A 16,916-nucleotide genomic window follows, 5' to 3' on the forward strand; every position below is an offset into this window, starting at 1 on the left:
AAGGCTGCATCTTGGCGCCTTTCTTGTTTACATTATACATAAACGGTTTGGATAAGGCCCTGTGCACATTGGGAGTGGACTGCCCGAGAGTCGCAAGTAGAAGTATTCCGGTCTTATTGTACGCAGATGATGCAGTACTCCTCTCGCGTACAGGGAGGGGTCTGCAATCTCTTATAGATGGCTTCTGCGATTTTATGGCAAACTTAGATCTATCCCCTAACCTCACAAAATCCTACATCATGGAAGTAGGAAAAAGACCAACCAAGAATTTTATTTGTAAAATTGGGGGACACAAACTAGAGAAGGTCGAGGTTTTCAATTATTTAGGGATTACCTTCGACAAACATCTTAATTTTAGAGCACTAGCGACTGATAAATGCAAACAGCATGCGAGCATCATGGGCTCAATCATGAATCGTGCTACAAGACTAGGTAGATGGTCAGTGCTGGAAATATTGAACTTATATAACTCAATTTGTTGTTCTAAAATTATTTATGGGAGTGAGGTCTGGGGATTTAGAAATGTGGACTCTATACAACTAGAGGAAAACAAGTTCCTTAGGAGGATCTTGCAGGTTCCCCAAAGCACACCAGCCCATATTATTCACGAGGAGCTAGGGATCCCGTATATCTCTGACAGATTAAGCTTTAGGCCGTTACTGTGCTGGATCAAAATTTGGACAAACCCCGAAGCAAGCCTAAGCAGAGAAATAATAACAGACTGCATTAACAGGGAAAAAGGTCATAAAATTCCATGGCTTAAATATGTTCAGGATAAACTGGAGTGGCTGGGATGTGCAAAATATTTCAGGGAACCGTCAACATTAACACCTCAGTTAAAGGGCATTTTAAAGGCAGAATATATGAGGCGGATAGCCTGTGCCAGGGAAGATAGCGAAATTCTGAAAGGGTCAGTGAGGTCTCATATATTAACTAAATCTGTTGAAGGTCTCGAACCCTACCTGGCACTAATCCATAACAAAAATGATAGATTTTTAATGACCAGATTTAGACTGGATCTTTTACATCACATTTTAGCAGTTCCCGCGGGGTACACGAAAGAAATTGGTACAAAGGGTCCCTGTGGCTGCGATCTAGGATCTCCACAGGATACCCTACATTTTGTATTCTTTTGCCCTTTTTATGAATATCCGCGGGCTCTCTTTTTAAAATCCATCCTAAGGGCGAATAAATTTACCCAGGTTAGAGTAGCCCTTTTATACTTAAAACTGGCTGTGGAACCCTTCACACTGTTCTGTATCGTAAATTTTTTAAGACTAGCCGCGAAACTGAGGAAATCTAGAGGGGAGATGTAAGCGAGTTTATTTGCCGGGCGCTGTAGGCATCCGGATTAAAAGGCCCCCCGCACGATAGTCTTACATTGTACACAGAACAGGAGATGATTTATGGAGATTACACAAAGGATGAACTGTAATGTTTACAGTACCTGGGACGTTATAAGATGTTTGTTTTAATTAGGCTACGGCTTATTTTTAATGTGATTGATCTTATATGAACTACGATCCTGTATTTTATTCACTGTCATAAGTTTGGTATTCCCTACCTGTACAGATGTCCTCGCACTGCACTTTATAACTTTTAACATGAAATTTAGTCTTAATTCTGAGCCTAACTGATATCCTGGAATGGTCCATCAGATATGTTTTCTTTTTTAACTTTTTTAGATGAAATGTTCAGATTACTATATGTGAAATGTGTAAATACATTGTTCTTGTATGGATGTTTTAATATCCGAATAAAGATACTTTTGATTGATACAGCATATGCACTCTCTCCTCATCTCTTTGCACCATACAGATCTGCATTTATTGCACCTCAGATTAGGTACAATAGGGCACACATTCACATCAAGCGCACTTTTGGTCCCATAAAGGTGCATTTCAGATGTCTTGACTGTACAGCGGGGGATGCTGCTGTACTCCCCTGAAGTTGTGTGCAAGATAATAGTAGCCTGTTGTGTCTTGCACGACATTGCAGTACATCAAGGCTTACAAATACCTCTGAATCCTCACCAAGGTCTGAATTCAGGGAACTGTGTTGTTGTCCTCATCAGAGGGCTGAGTATGCATGTGCGTAACCAATTGGCTGACACTTGTTTCTCTTGAACCACCAGTTGTGCTATGTCCTTCATGTGGTTTCACAGTCTGTTGTCAATGATGATTTTTTTAAAATACCTTTTTATTTAGTTTTATGCAGCATACAAATACATAAACCAAAAAGCCGCATAGAGAAACTTTTGTACAGCATCTTTAAACATCATGTGAATGGTGGATACCTCAAGCTATCATATCAGTAAAGGAAGTTGAATAGGGCAGTCTGCCCATTCATCATTCTCAATATTACTAGGCGCAGAGTGTGTCTCACACATCATCATCCCTTCTGGGGGTGAGCTCCAGATCCAACCCTCTATATGATCCCCAACCTGCCCATATTTTCTCCCATTTGCATGGACAGCCCCTTCCTTTATATATTGGTTTCTCATTAATCATGCACCAGTCTAAGGCCCGCTTTTAGTCTCCCACTTGGGGAGCTTCATCCCCTCCCCATAATCTCTCTATGTTTCTCTTAACCACTCCAATGCCCAATGAGAGTCAGATCTTGGCATATTTTGGTGGTGGCTCCTTTCCTCAAATATATAAAATGCATTTTTTGCGGTGGTCAGGGGAAGGGGGGGTTCTTCCGTTACTGTTCTCATTATTTTCTGCAAGTCGCTCCAGAAAGTCTGAATTTTTGGGTACGTCCATAACGTGTGGAAGAAGATTCACTCAGCTCTGCAGCCTCTCAGACACAGGATTGTGGCGGCCTCCCCTATATGCCTAAGAGTTGTGCGTGTATAATAAGATAGTGCAGTATGCGCCGAAAAATCTATCTGAACCCAGTCTGTGTAGAAACGTCCTGGAACGTCCCCAGTGCCTCCTCCCACTCCCCGTCATCACAGTCTCCAATGTCGGCCCTCCATTTGGATCTCAATGCAACTGGGAGATCAGGAGAATTGTTTCGTAATTTTCTATATATCATAGAAACTGTCTTTTTTGGTAATGCTTCCGTTAGGATTCTGTCCTCAAGGGTGGAATATTCTGGCAGGGGGGTCTCTCCAGGGTTATGTGCTCTAAGGGCTTGTTGTAACTGGAGGCATCTAAAAACCTTGGTATCAGCCAGTTCATATTTGGCCTGTAACTGGTCCAAAGTGAGCATATTACTATCCCTCCAAACATCTTCCAGTGCGGAGATCCTATTAAGTCCCATGTTTTAAACCCTCGCAGGTCCCGTAACTGTGACAGTGCCATAGTGGGTCATATCAGTCAGCTTTTCCTTCCAAAAAAGGACATGGCAGTGCACCTTATCTGAGATATTTTGAGTGTTTGGGGAAACAAGTGTTGACCCTTTTGTGAACTAAAGAGGATAGATTGAAACCCCCTGTGTCCCATGGATAGCCGCTCCAGCCTATAGTTTGGGCTGTCCCAAGGGGTGAATACCCAATCATGTACTATTTCTAGATGCACCACCAGTAATATTTCCTTATACCTGGAAAGCCAATACCTACATCATAAACCCCATATACTAACTTGACTGGAGCAATTCTTGGCAGGACCGCATTCCATAGCAAAACACGTAGAAGGGAGTCAATGAATTAGAAAAAGCTATCTGGCACTGGGTGGGGGATGCTCTGCAAGTTGTCAATGATGATTGATGGACATTTAGCACTCTGCCCATAAATTCCATCCCAAAACTACTCTGTAATCCATACTTAATGTATATAAACATAGATAGGCCATGCAATACTTTTAATCTTTAAAATTTTGGGTTACACATAATCCAAACAATCATGGCTTATATTTGCCATGTTGTGTGGCACACTTTACCTTTTATAATGGCCCTTACTAACATGTTACATGGGGTGGTGGGCAGTGATGATAATGTATTGGTTCACTCACTGTACATTTTAGGGACAACTGATAAAATGTAACAAACAACATATTGTTAATTATATTTTGAACTTAATGTCAGCATTGGAGACACAGGTGCCGATTACGATCCTGTAAAAACCGGGTACGAACCGTCGGACGGAGCATATTCTCCGTCCGACGCGTACCCGGTCGTAACAATATACAAACATGGAATTACGATTCGCACGGAAACTCCATTTCCGTACGAATCGTACAAAACCCCGACCGACGAAAATAAACATACAAATGCGATCCAGGAAAGCGCCGACGTGACGTCGGGACGCACACAGCCTGCCATTCACGAACCAGGAATTACGATTTGCACCGACGTCATCCCGCACGGACAATATTTTCCGGCTGCCAAAAACTGCCGGGAAATCAGGACGACGCGAACAAGGAGTACCTGTACGCGACGGACAGACATGGACCCGAACCTACGTGTCATCCCGGCCCTCATAGCAGTCGACCTCCTCTACAGGTTCGGACGCAGACGTCGCAGAAGGTCAGAACAACAAAGGGAGGGGGGAAAGGGGGGGCAGGACAAGGGGCAGGCCACAAAACCCCCACCAAAGTCACACAGCACACATGCCCTGGACATACCTGACCCCCAGGCCCTGGTCACTACGAGGGGGTGGGGGCGTGTCCAACAAAGCCAGCGTCCGCCACAACGGAAGTGCCTGACGACGCGATCCGGCAACACAACAATACAGGTACGTCCCGTACCCACGCCTTAAGAGCGTGGGTACGAGTCGTACCACGCCCACACGTACGTCACCCCAACAATGGCGGGACAGCTGTTCCCATGTGGCAAAGGCCTGGGTACAGCCCGCACAAGCATTCCACAGCGTGGGTACGGATATGTACGGACCGTACCTCCACCCGCGTATGCATGGAGCGTACCCCCCACCCCAACCGTGTATGTACGACCAGTACCCCCACCCCCCGTATGCATGGAGCGTACCCCCACCCGTGTATGTACGTACCGTACCCCCATCCCAACAGTGTAAGTACGACCCGTACCCTCACCAGCGTATGCATGGAGCGTACCCCCACCCCAACCGTGTATGTACGACACGTACCCCCACCCCAACCGTGTATGTACGACCCGTACCCTCACCCGCGTACGTATGGAGCGTACTCCCACCACAACAGTGTAAGTACGACCCGTACCCTCACCCGCGGACGTATGGAGCGTACCCCCACCCCAACAGTGTAAGTACGAACCGTACCCTCACCCGCGGACTTATGGAGCATACCCCCACCCCAACAGTGTAAGTACGACCCGTACCCTCACCCACGTACATATGGAGCGTACCCCCCACCCCAATAGTGTAAGTACGACCCGTAACCTCACCCGCGTACATATGGAGCGTACCCCCACCCCAACAGTGTAAGTATGACCCGTACCCTCACCCGCATACGTATGGAGCGTACCCCCACCCCAACCATGTATGTACGGACCGTACCCCCACCCCAACAGTGTAAGTATGACCCGTACCCTCACCAGCGTATGCATGGAGCGTACCCCCACCCCAACTGTGTATGTACGACCCGTACCCTCACCCGCGTACGTATGGAGCGTACTCCCACCACAACAGTGTAAGTATGACCCGTACCCTCACCCGCGGACGTATGGAGCGTACCCCCACCCCAACAGTGTAAGTACGACCCATACCCTCACCCGCAGACGTATGGAGCGTACCCCCACCCCAACAGTGTAAGTACGACCCGTACCCTCACCCGCCTACGTATGGAGCGTACCCCCACCCCAACAGTGTATGTACGGACCGTGCCCCCACCCCAACCATGTATGTACGACACGTACCCCCACCCCAACCGTGTATGTATGACCCGTACCCTCACCCGCGTACGTATGGAGCGTACTCCCACCACAACAGTGTAAGTACGACCCATACCCTCACCCGCGGACGTGTGGAGCGTACCCCCACCCCAACAGTGTAAGTACGACCCGTACCCCCATGGAGCGAACCCACACACGTGTAGGTTCTAAGCGTACATATTGTTAAATAGGAGGGGTGTGTGCAGAGTCCTCCCAGTAGTGCCCAGACACAGGAGGGGTGTGTGCCTAACACTCACAGCAGTGCCCAGTCACAGGAGGGGTGTGTGCAAAGTCCACCCAGCAGTGCCCAGTCACAGGAGGGGTGTGTGCAGAGTCCTCCCAGCAGTGCCCAGACGCAGGAGGGGTGTGTGCCTATCACTCCCAGCAGTGCCCAGTCACAGGAGGGGTGTGTGCAGAGTCCACCCAGGAGTGCCCAGTCACAGGAGGGGTGTGTGCAGAGTCCTCCCAGCAGTGCCCAGACGCAGGAGGGGTGGGTGTAGAGTCCTCCCAGCAGTGCCCAGACGCAGGAGGGGTGGGTGCCTATCACTCCCAGCAGTGCCCAGAGACAGGAGGGGTGGGTGCAGAGTCCTCCCAGCAGTGCCCAGTCACAAGAGTGGTGTGTGCAGAGTCCTCCCAGCAGTGCCCAGACGCAGGAGGGGTGGGTGTAGAGTCCTCCCAGCAGTGCCCAGTCACAAGAGGGGTGTGTGCAGAGTCCTCCCAGCAGTGCCCAGACGCAGGAGGGGTGGGTGTAGAGTCCTCCCAGCAGTGCCCAGTCACAGGAGGGGAGTGTGCAGAGTCCTCCCAGCAGTGCCCAGTCACAAGAGGGGTGTGTGCCTAACCCTCACAGCAGTGCCCAGACACAGGAGGGGTGTGTGCAGAGTCCTCCCAGCAGTGCCCAGTCACAGGAGGGGTGTGTGCAGAGTCCTCCCACCAGTGCCCAGACACAGGAGGGGTGGGTGTAGAGTCCTCCCAGCAGTGCCAAGACGCAGGAGGGGTGTGTGCCTATCACTCCCAGCAGTGCCCAGAGACAGGAGGGGTGTGTGCAGAGTCCACCCAGCAGTGCCCAGTCACAGGAGGGGTGGGTGCAGAGTCCTCCCAGCAGTGCCCACTCACAGGAGGGGTGTGTGCAGAGTCCTCCCAGCAGTGCCCAGATGCAGGAGGGGTGGGTGTAGAGTCCTCCCAGCAGTGCCCAGTCACAGGAGGGGTGTGTGCAGAGTCCTCCCAGCAGTGCCCAGTCACAAGAGGGGTGTGTGCCTAACACTCACAGCAGTGCCCAGACACAGGAGGGGTGTCGGCAGAGTCCTCCCAGCAGTGCCCAGACACAGGAGGGGTGTGTGCCTATCACTCCCAGCAGTGCCCAGAGACAGGAGGGGTGTGTGCAGAGTCCTCCCAGCAGTGCCCAGATGCAGGAGGGGTGGGTGCAGAGTCCTCCCAGCAGTGCCCAGTCACAGGAGGGGTGTGTGCAGAGTCCTCCCAGCAGTGCCCAGTCACAGGAGGGGTGTGTGCAGAGTCCATCCAGCAGTGCCCAGTCACAGGAGGGGTGTGTGCAGAGTCCTCCCAGCAGTGCCCAGACGCAGGAGGGGTGTGTGCCTATCACTCCCAGCAGTGCCCAGAGACAGGAGGGGTGGGTGCAGAGTCTTCCCAGCAGTGCCCAGATGCAGGAGGGGTGGGTGCAGAGTCCTCCCAGCAGTGCCCAGTCACAGGAGGGGTGGGTGCAGAGTCCTCCCAGCAGTGCCCAGACACAGGAGGGGTGGGTGTAGAGTCCTCCCAGCAGTGCCCAGTCACAGGAGGGGTGTGTGCAGAGTCCTCCCAGCAGTGCCCAGTCACAAGAGGGGTGTGTGCCTAACACTCACAGCAGTGCCCATGGAACGCAAAGGGTGGAGTAGCCACAGATACCATGCCCACAAATTTCAGTCAGGTGCACAAAGACCCTGCAGTACATGTACCACATGTGTGCGAGGCTGGGAGTATACGCATGCATAGCGCAGAAAAGAAAACATGTACATGAAGTCATGTCAATAATCCACATACACAAGTACAATGACTACCAAGGATGCCACGAATGATGCAGGTGGAGACATCGCTCAGCATGCATGTGCAAAGTTGAAGGAGTCCGTCACACACCCAGCTAATGTACACACAGCTCAGCGCTAAATATTGGGAACAACCTGCAGGGAAGATGTCAGGGTACACAGAGGAAGGAATACACCTTTGGACAATTTCACCATGCAGCAACTGCTTACATGAACACAGAAACCTAGCTAACACCATGTGATGGCACACAGATCCCAGGGTCCCTCCTATGACCAGCACACTACTACATTTCCCACACACCCAACACATGAACACCACCCAAAACCATGTAGCAGCCCCACCAACAGCAATACCAGCAAAGCAGTAGTGTTCCAAGGGGAAAAAAATAAATTGCTTTATTCAGCATGAACCAAAAAATCTTGTTTGTAGGAAGTTCAATATTTACAAAGCCCATAGGGCAGTCCAGAAGTCACAGCTGGATGGGGGACACAGTGGGATGCGTGTCCCCTAGCTTGCCTGCACAGTTACATTCCGTCGTCTTCCACAGGGGTGAGGGCATCATGTGGGGGGGAAGAACCAGGCACCGCAGGGACAGGAGGGTGAAGGGTAGGCGTCGTGGGTGCAGGGATGGAGGACTCCACCACAGGGGGTGGGGCAGGGCCAAAGGCGGAGGCCAGGATCTCGCTGCACACCTTAGCAAGGTCCTCCAGGGAATCCCCTGCACCCGAAGGAACCACAGGCCCCAAGGAGGGGGGGGGTCAGAGGGATGGGTCGCAGCGCCATTGGGGGAGGGTGTAGACAGGGGGGGGAATCAACCACCCTGACCGGGGACTCCCTTGACCGCTTGCGGGGTGGTGTCACTGTGGGGCTCAGGGACAGAGCGGCCATGAAGGAGTCTTTGTGTGATATATGGCCAGGAGAGCTGAGGGGAGGGGATTTGGAGGGAGTGGATTTGGTGGAATGCGGACTCCCACTCTGGCTGCGTGTCTTGCGTTTGCCCCCCGACCCAGTGGGTGTGCCTACTTCACCCTGTGTGTGCGTGCCAGGAGGTGTGCGGGTGACTTTCCCTGCGGGTGTGGTGCCTGTGTCCGTCGTGGTGGGTGCATGCTGATGTCTGGGTGTACGTGGGACAGGCATGGGAGTGGGAGGTGTGGATGGGGCAGGGGTAGGGGGTAGGACATAGCGCTACAGGAGACCCACTGCTGCAGTCAGTGTCGAGTCTATCGACCTCAGCAAGCTGCGTTGGTCAGCCTGCGATGAGTGAATGCCCTCCAAGTATGCCTCCATGTTGTTGAGGACCTGGCTGTGGCCATGGAGGACATTAAGGATCGCAGCCTGACCAATCTGCAACTGCCGCTGGATGTCCACAGACTCGGCATTGGCGGCAGCAGTGGAGACAGGGGCCCCCCCGCGCCGCACGGCCACCAGCTGCTGTGTGTGCCCCCTCGCCTTGCCCTCTGCCTCGCTGCCTGCCTCGCTGCCGGCTGACGCCGCTGGCGTCTGTTTTTGCTTGTTTTGTCTAGCATTTGTGCTTGTTTGAACTGCATTTTCCTCCCGTGTTAGCAGCTTTTGTCTGACTTTTGTGCCTGTATTTTTTTCTAGTCAGTTCCTGCATTTTCCTCCCGTGTTAGCAGCTTTTGTCTGACTTTTGTGCTTGTTTTGTCTAGCATTTGTGCTTGTTTGAACTGCATTTTCCTCCCGTGTTAGCAGCTTTTGTCTGACTTTTGTGCCTGTATTTTTTCTAGTCAGTTTCAGCCCTTTGCGTTCTCCTGCCTGTCTGCCCGCCTACCTCGCCGCCCTCCGCCTTCCCTCCCCGCTCCCCGCTTCCCGCCACCACCGCTGACCACGCCCCTTTTTCCTTTCTGTTCCCTCCCCGCTCCCGCCTCCCAGCTGCCCCGCCCACCCGCGCACTTGGCCTTATATGGCGACCGTGCGACGCAGGTGAGTGTGACCCACTTGTGGGACACCCCCGCGCCGCACGGCCACCAGCTGCTGTGTGTGCCCCCTCGCCTTGCCCTCTGCCTCGCTGCCTGCCTCGCTGCCGGCTGGCGCCGCTGGCGTCTGTTTTTGCTTGTTTTGTCTAGCATTTGTGCTTGTTTGAACTGCATTTTCCTCCCGTGTTAGCAGCTTTTGTCTGACTTTTGTGCCTGTATTTTTTTCTAGTCAGTTTCTGCATTTTCCTCCCGTGTTAGCAGCTTTTGTCTGACTTTTGTGCTTGTTTTGTCTAGCATTTGTGCTTGTTTGAACTGCATTTTCCTCCCGTGTTAGCAGCTTTTGTCTGACTTTTGTGCCTGTATTTTTTCTAGTCAGTTTCAGCCCTTTGCGTTCTCCTGCCTGTCTGCCCGCCTACCTCGCCGCCCTCCGCCTTCCCTCCCCGCTCCCCACTTCCCGCCACCACCGCTGACCACGCCCCTTTTTCCTTTCTGTTCCCTCCCCGCTCCCGCCTCCCAGCTGCCCCGCCCACCCGCGCACTTCGCCTTATATGGCGACCGTGCGAACGCGCAGCGGTCACGCGCAGCGGGCGCGCCGATTGTGCTCCGAAGGCGCGCCAAAGGTAAGCCCGTCTGCGCCCGTCCGCGACCGGACCGCGCCCAGCGCCAGGACCCCTGGCCAACGAAGATCCAGACCGACCCGCCTGACGTACTCCGCCGCCACCCTCACCGCACTCAACACCGGCCGACTCCCAGAATGCCATCAAGCCACTCCACGACGTACCCACGGACCTTTCAGCTGCCACGCCTGCAAGTTCACCTGCATCCGGACCAGCCTCGCACCAGCACCCACCAAGTCGAATACCAGCAGCACCCACCTCAAGTGCATCCTGCTCAACACCCGCTCCGTCCACAGACACGCCATCGAACTCTGGAACCTTCTAGACGCCACAGCCCCTGACGTCGCCTTCCTCACGGAGACCTGGATGAACGCCTCTTCAGCTCCCGACTTCGCCATCGCTATCCCAGAGGGCTACAAGGTCGTCCGGAGGGACCGAAACGCCAACCAGATGGGAGGAGGCATCGCCATCATCCACAGGAACACCATCCGTCTCACGACCAGCACTGACAACACCCTGACCAGTGCCGAACACCTGCATTTCCAGATCCACACCAACCCGAACACCACCCTCAGAGGCACCCTGATCTACCGACCCCCTGGACCACGCACACAATTCAGCGAGGACATCGCCGACTTCGTCAGCCCGCATGCCCTCCCCTCCGCCGACTACATCCTCCTGGGAGACCTCAACTTCCATCTGGAGAACAACAACGACCGCAACACCAGCACCCTGCTCGCCAACCTCGCCAACCTGGGACTCAAGCAACTGGTGTCCACCCCCACCCACCTCGCCGGACACACACTCGACGCAGTCTTCTCATCCAGCACAGACATAGACTTCAGCCACGCCACAGAGCTTCAATGGACGGACCACAGCTGCGTCCACTTCACCTTCAAGAGAACGACGACCCACCAACACCAGCAACAGGCAGCCCGCAGAAGCTGGAACAAGATCACAGCAGACCAGCTCGCCACCTCCCTGAACCAGCACCCTCCTGCCAGCTCAGCGAACCCCAGCCAAGCCGCCGACAACCTCACGAAGTGGATCAGCAACTGCGCGGACGAACTCGCCCCACTGAGGACCCCGCCTAGCAGACCCGGCAGCAAGAAGGCCCCATGGTTCACCGACGAACTCAAGAGCTCCAAGAAGAACTGCCGAGCCCTCGAGAAAGTCTGGAGAAGGGAACCGACACCAGACAACAGGACCTCCTTCAAACTTGCCACCCGGAAACACCACCAGCTGATCCGCGCCGCCAAGAAAACAGCATTCAAAGACCGGTTGGACAACAACGCACACAACTGCAAGGAACTCTTCAACATCGTGAAAGAGCTTTCCAACCCAGCGCAGGAAACAACGACATCACCCCATCGCAAGACCTCTGCAACTCCCTCGCTTCATACTTCCACAACAAGATCGCGGACATACATAACAGCTTCAACAACCAACCAACGCACACCATGACCGAACAACCACCCCCCACCACCACCCTCCACGCCTGGACCCCGATCAGCACCGAAGACACCATCCGCACGATGAACTCCATCCACTCCGGATCACCGACCGACCCCTGCCCTCACCACGTCTTCAACAAGGCCGACGCTGTCATCGCACCCCACCTGCGAGACATCATCAACACTTCCTTCGACACCACCATCTTCCCTGAGAGCTGGAAGCACGCCGAACTCAGCGCCCTACTAAAGAAACCTACAGCGGACCCCACCGACCTCAAGAATTACCGCCCCATCTCGCTCCTCCCGTTTCCAGCCAAAGTCATCGAGAAGACCGTCAACAAGCAGATGGCCGCCTTCCTCGAGACAAACGGATCCCTCGACCCCTCACAGTCCGGCTTCCGAGCCAATCACAGCACCGAGACCGCCCTCATCGCCGCCACCGATGACATCCGAGCCCTGATGGACAATGGAGAAACAGCGGCCCTCATCCTCCTAGACCTCTCTGCGGCATTCGACACGGTCTGCCACCGCACCCTAGTACGGCGCCTCAGCAACATCGGAATCCAGGACAAGGCGCTGGACTGGATCATCTCCTTCCTCGACGGAAGAACACAGAGAGTCCGCCTACCACCGTACAAGTCAGAGGCCTCCGAAGTCACCTGCGGCGTCCCTCAAGGATCATCTCTGAGCCCCACCCTCTTCAACGTCTACATGAGCCCCCTCGCGGCCATCGTACGCAAACACAACCTCAGCATAATCTCCTACGCCGACGACACCCAACTGATCCTCTCCCTGACCAACGACCCCGCCGCCGCCAGATCCAACCTGCACGAAGGGATGAAAGAGGTAGCCGAGTGGATGACGACCAGCCGCCTGAAACTGAACTCGGACAAGACGGAGGTCCTCATCCTGGGCTCCTCACCCTCCGCCTGGGACGACTCCTGGTGGCCTCCCGCCCTGGGCACCGCACCCAAACCGACAGACCATGCACGCAACCTGGGCTTCCTCCTGGACTCCTCCCTCTCCATGACCAGGCAAGTCAACAACGTCTCCTCGGCGTGCTTCAACATCCTACGCATGCTACGGAAGATCTTCTGGTGGATCCCCACCGAGACCAGGAAGACCGTCACCCAGGCCCTCGTCACCAGCCGACTGGACTACGGCAACGCCCTCTACGCCGGTACCACCGCCAAGCTCCAGAAGAGACTCCAGCGGATCCAGAACGCCTCAGCCAGACTCATCCTCGACATCCCACGAACCAGCCACATCTCCGGACATCTGAGAGACCTTCACTGGCTCCCCGTCAACAAAAGAATCACCTTCCGCCTCCTCACCCACGCACACAAAGCCCTACACGACCAAGGCCCGAGCTACCTCAACAGCCGAGTCAACTTCCACGCTCCCAAACGCCACCTCCGATCAGCCAACCACGCCCTCGCCGCCGTCCCCCGCATCCGAAGAGCGACTACAGGAGGAAGGTCCTTCTCCTACCTGGCCGCCAAGACCTGGAACTCCCTCCCTACCGACCTGCGCCTGACCCAAGACCACCTCTCCTTCAGGAAGAAGCTGAAGACCTGGCTGTTCGAGCAGTAGCGGCACCCCCCCTCCCCCCCCCAGCGCCTTGAGACCCTACGGGTATGTAGTGCGCTTTACAAGTGTCACTGATTGATTGATTGATTGAGGGGCAGGGGGTGCAGTGCCTGGCAGGAAGGAGATATGTGGTGACCGGGCACGTTGGGAAGGGACACGAGCAAGTGGGAGGCGGCTGATGGCAATGGAGGGGGCGGGGTGCGATGTTGTGCCGCTGTCAGCTGGTGGTGCAGCCTCCGCCCACTCAGAGAGATCATCCTCGGACCAGTCGGCTTCATATTCGGTGGTGCCAGTGGACAGGTCCTCGGCCTCACTCTCCTCCGCCTCTGTACCACTCAATGTGCCAGGCACGATGTCAACGCTGGCACTGGTGCTCGGTCCCTCCGCTCCGTCTGTGCTCATGTCTCCCTCCGTGTCCCCCGACGATGCTGTGGGCAAGGTGAAGAGACAGCAATTAATCACACACCTGTATACATATGTCACATGAGTCCGAACTACATAGGTTACAGTGCATAGCCTGAAAAGAAAGATCAGTAACATCTACAAAACAAGGTACAGATGTAGGGCATGCAACACACAGTTGGTTAACCCACCATGCCAATGAAAATCCATGGAGAGCATGACACAATAGCAAATGACATGAAATGGAGTTTGACATAGGAGCCAGGCCCTGGGGACAATCCAGCACTGCATCTGCACCACACAGCGTTGCCGACAATAGGGATGAGGAGGGACAAAATCCATGAGCTTGAGGGACATGCTGCATAGGTAATACTCAAAACATGCCCAACATGACTGGCTCACTGCACCTTCAGTGTATGTCCAGCCAAACATCACACATTGGCCAGAACTAGCAAGGAGATTTCAGGTTTTGACATGTAGGCTTGCCCCGCACCAACCACCCCCTACATGAGCCAATTTGTTGAGACACAGGTGGCACTTACATCTCTTAGTCTGGGTGAAATACACAGGGGCTGCATAAATGCAAGATTGGACGCCAAATACCCGAGGTGCGCCTGTCCAAATAATCTTATACAAATGGCCAGCATCAGATGATTGTAACAAGACACACAGGCACCGGCCACTGTGACTTTGAACAAGGAAAATCAGGTCAGGCTGTACAGTGGACACTTGTACTACATTTCACGTCAATATACATGGTGCCAGGGGACAATGGCACAGAGCACAACCTATGCTGTAGACACTGAGAGTGTCCACGTTTTGTGATGACACACATGACACCTAGGAAAATATGCCCCAGGGGACAGTAGTGGCCACACAACTCCATGGTCCTGAATTGGAATGACTGCAACACACGCCACCATCCCTGCACTATGCGTATCGCACACTCATGCACATCATGTCACAGGCCACAACATAGGACATGCACACTGTAAGGCATGACACTTGTGAGACTAACTCCCATGTCTGTACTCTGCATCAGTGCCAACTGACATGGAACCCACATGTACTGAACTGGACAGGGCACAGGCAAGGTCCCAAAACCTGTTACACACCACCCCCACACATGATGCTACAGGCATAGTTCACGTGGAGGAAGTGCCAGCCTAGATAACCTTGTGAAGGAGTGACTACACACAGACCAGGGAACACATTGCAAGGAGGGGAAGGGAGGCAGGAGAGCACAGCTATACAGTGGGTAACTGGATCTGCACAGCACCTTTAAACCCTGGCAGTGTATCCATGCAACTGTGCACTTACAAATGCTGGTGAAACACAACAAGCACACATGTACCTACCCCCTTCCTGCTGCTGCATCTCCTGTAAGCGCCTCTCCAAGTCTGGAAAGGCCACCGGAAGCACACGCTTGTGGATGTGGCTCAGTCGGCGGCGCCCGCGGTTCTTATGGCTCTCAGGTGAGTCCCCCAGCAGGACCCGTGCGATCCTCCGCGTCCAGCACCGGATATCCTGCCAGCGTTTCCTCACCTGGGACAGGCGCTGCTTCCGACCATCCGCACTCCTCACGGTGCTGACGGCGGTCAGCCATATCTGCTCCTTGGCAGAGGCGCCTACCTGTGAGGATGAACAAGTGACACTACATCAATACACCTGGCACATGTCACATAGACACATATTAGAACACATTTGCTGTTTACAACAAGGCATAGTATGCATCCTACGCATTGCACCTTTGTCATAGAGACATGATCCTCTGGGGAAGGGCAAAAGCAGTACGTGCTATTGAAAGGACACAGGTGGAATGAGGGCAACTACACAATCAATGATCCAGGCTCACACTGTGCATCAGAAGGTACACCAGGATAATGTGCAGCACCTCTGAGCAGTCACATGCCACAGGCCACTGACGCTACCGCAGCAGAGTACACAGACACACACAGGCACAGGACATACACCTGCCATTGCCAAATGCAGCGACAAACCTCACTCTGCACATGTGCCACTAGACGGGGGGCTCACATGTGTGGGGCTGGCTCTGCACGTCAGACACACAGCACTGCTCCCTGCTCACATCACATGGCCAGGGTATATCCATCCCTCATGCAGCTGGGGTGCTACACTCCACATATGCACCCACCCACATGACAGGGGACTTACACACACACCCATGTCCAGGGTATGAACACATCATGTGGACACTCTCAGCACAGGTATACAGAACTAACACACATCTGTGGGTACAGTCACCTGTCACACTGGGCTGACCACATCATCACATGAGGACTGTAGAGGCAACATTCCCAGGAGGATAAGACAGGCAGAATGTGGCATGCACCATGCAGTGATTGTCACAGTAAACACGATGCAAGTGAGGACGGCAGACATGCACCACTGCATGCTCTGGCTGGGAGACATCAGGCATTCCCCCCCTGGGACCCCCACTACAGTACATAGCGTGTGTGAGACACCTGGACACAATGCCAGAAGTCACAGTCATAAAAAAGGGACACAGTATGTGCTTGTGGACTCTGCATTCACCTGATACCCTGATCGCCCATACAGCATGGGGTACTGTGGGAGGATCACATCCAGCAGAGCCATGTTCTCCTCCAGGGTGAAGGGCTGTGACCTCTCCACAGACCTTGACATGGTTCCAGGGAATCAGTAGCAGCAGCTGGGTCGTGGAATACAGAGATGTGCAGGCAAGTGGTCCCTCATGGGACCTGGCTGCCTTATATCTGCCTTGCTGGCCTGTTTCATGCACAGGAGTACAGAGTGATTGGTCACTCACATTTGCATCCTATGTTTCCTCCAATCCCTTCAAACCTAGCACAGTCAGTGGGTTCTTATTGTGTTTTTTTCTTCAGCATGATGTCAACCCCACAAACACATTGCAACAAAGTAGATTCATTCCAACTGACTTCTGCTGTGCACCTTCCAGAACAAATTCAAACTTTAAACTTGGTCTCCATGACAACCTGCATGCATGTAGGCCTTAATACTTGTCCCTCATGTGTCCCCTATGTAATTTTGAGCTTCACACACAGGTACGGTACGTT

The sequence above is a fragment of the Triturus cristatus genome, chromosome 5_1 (assembly GCF_964204655.1).
Source record: "Triturus cristatus chromosome 5_1, aTriCri1.1, whole genome shotgun sequence".
Lineage (NCBI taxonomy): Eukaryota > Metazoa > Chordata > Amphibia > Caudata > Salamandridae > Triturus > Triturus cristatus.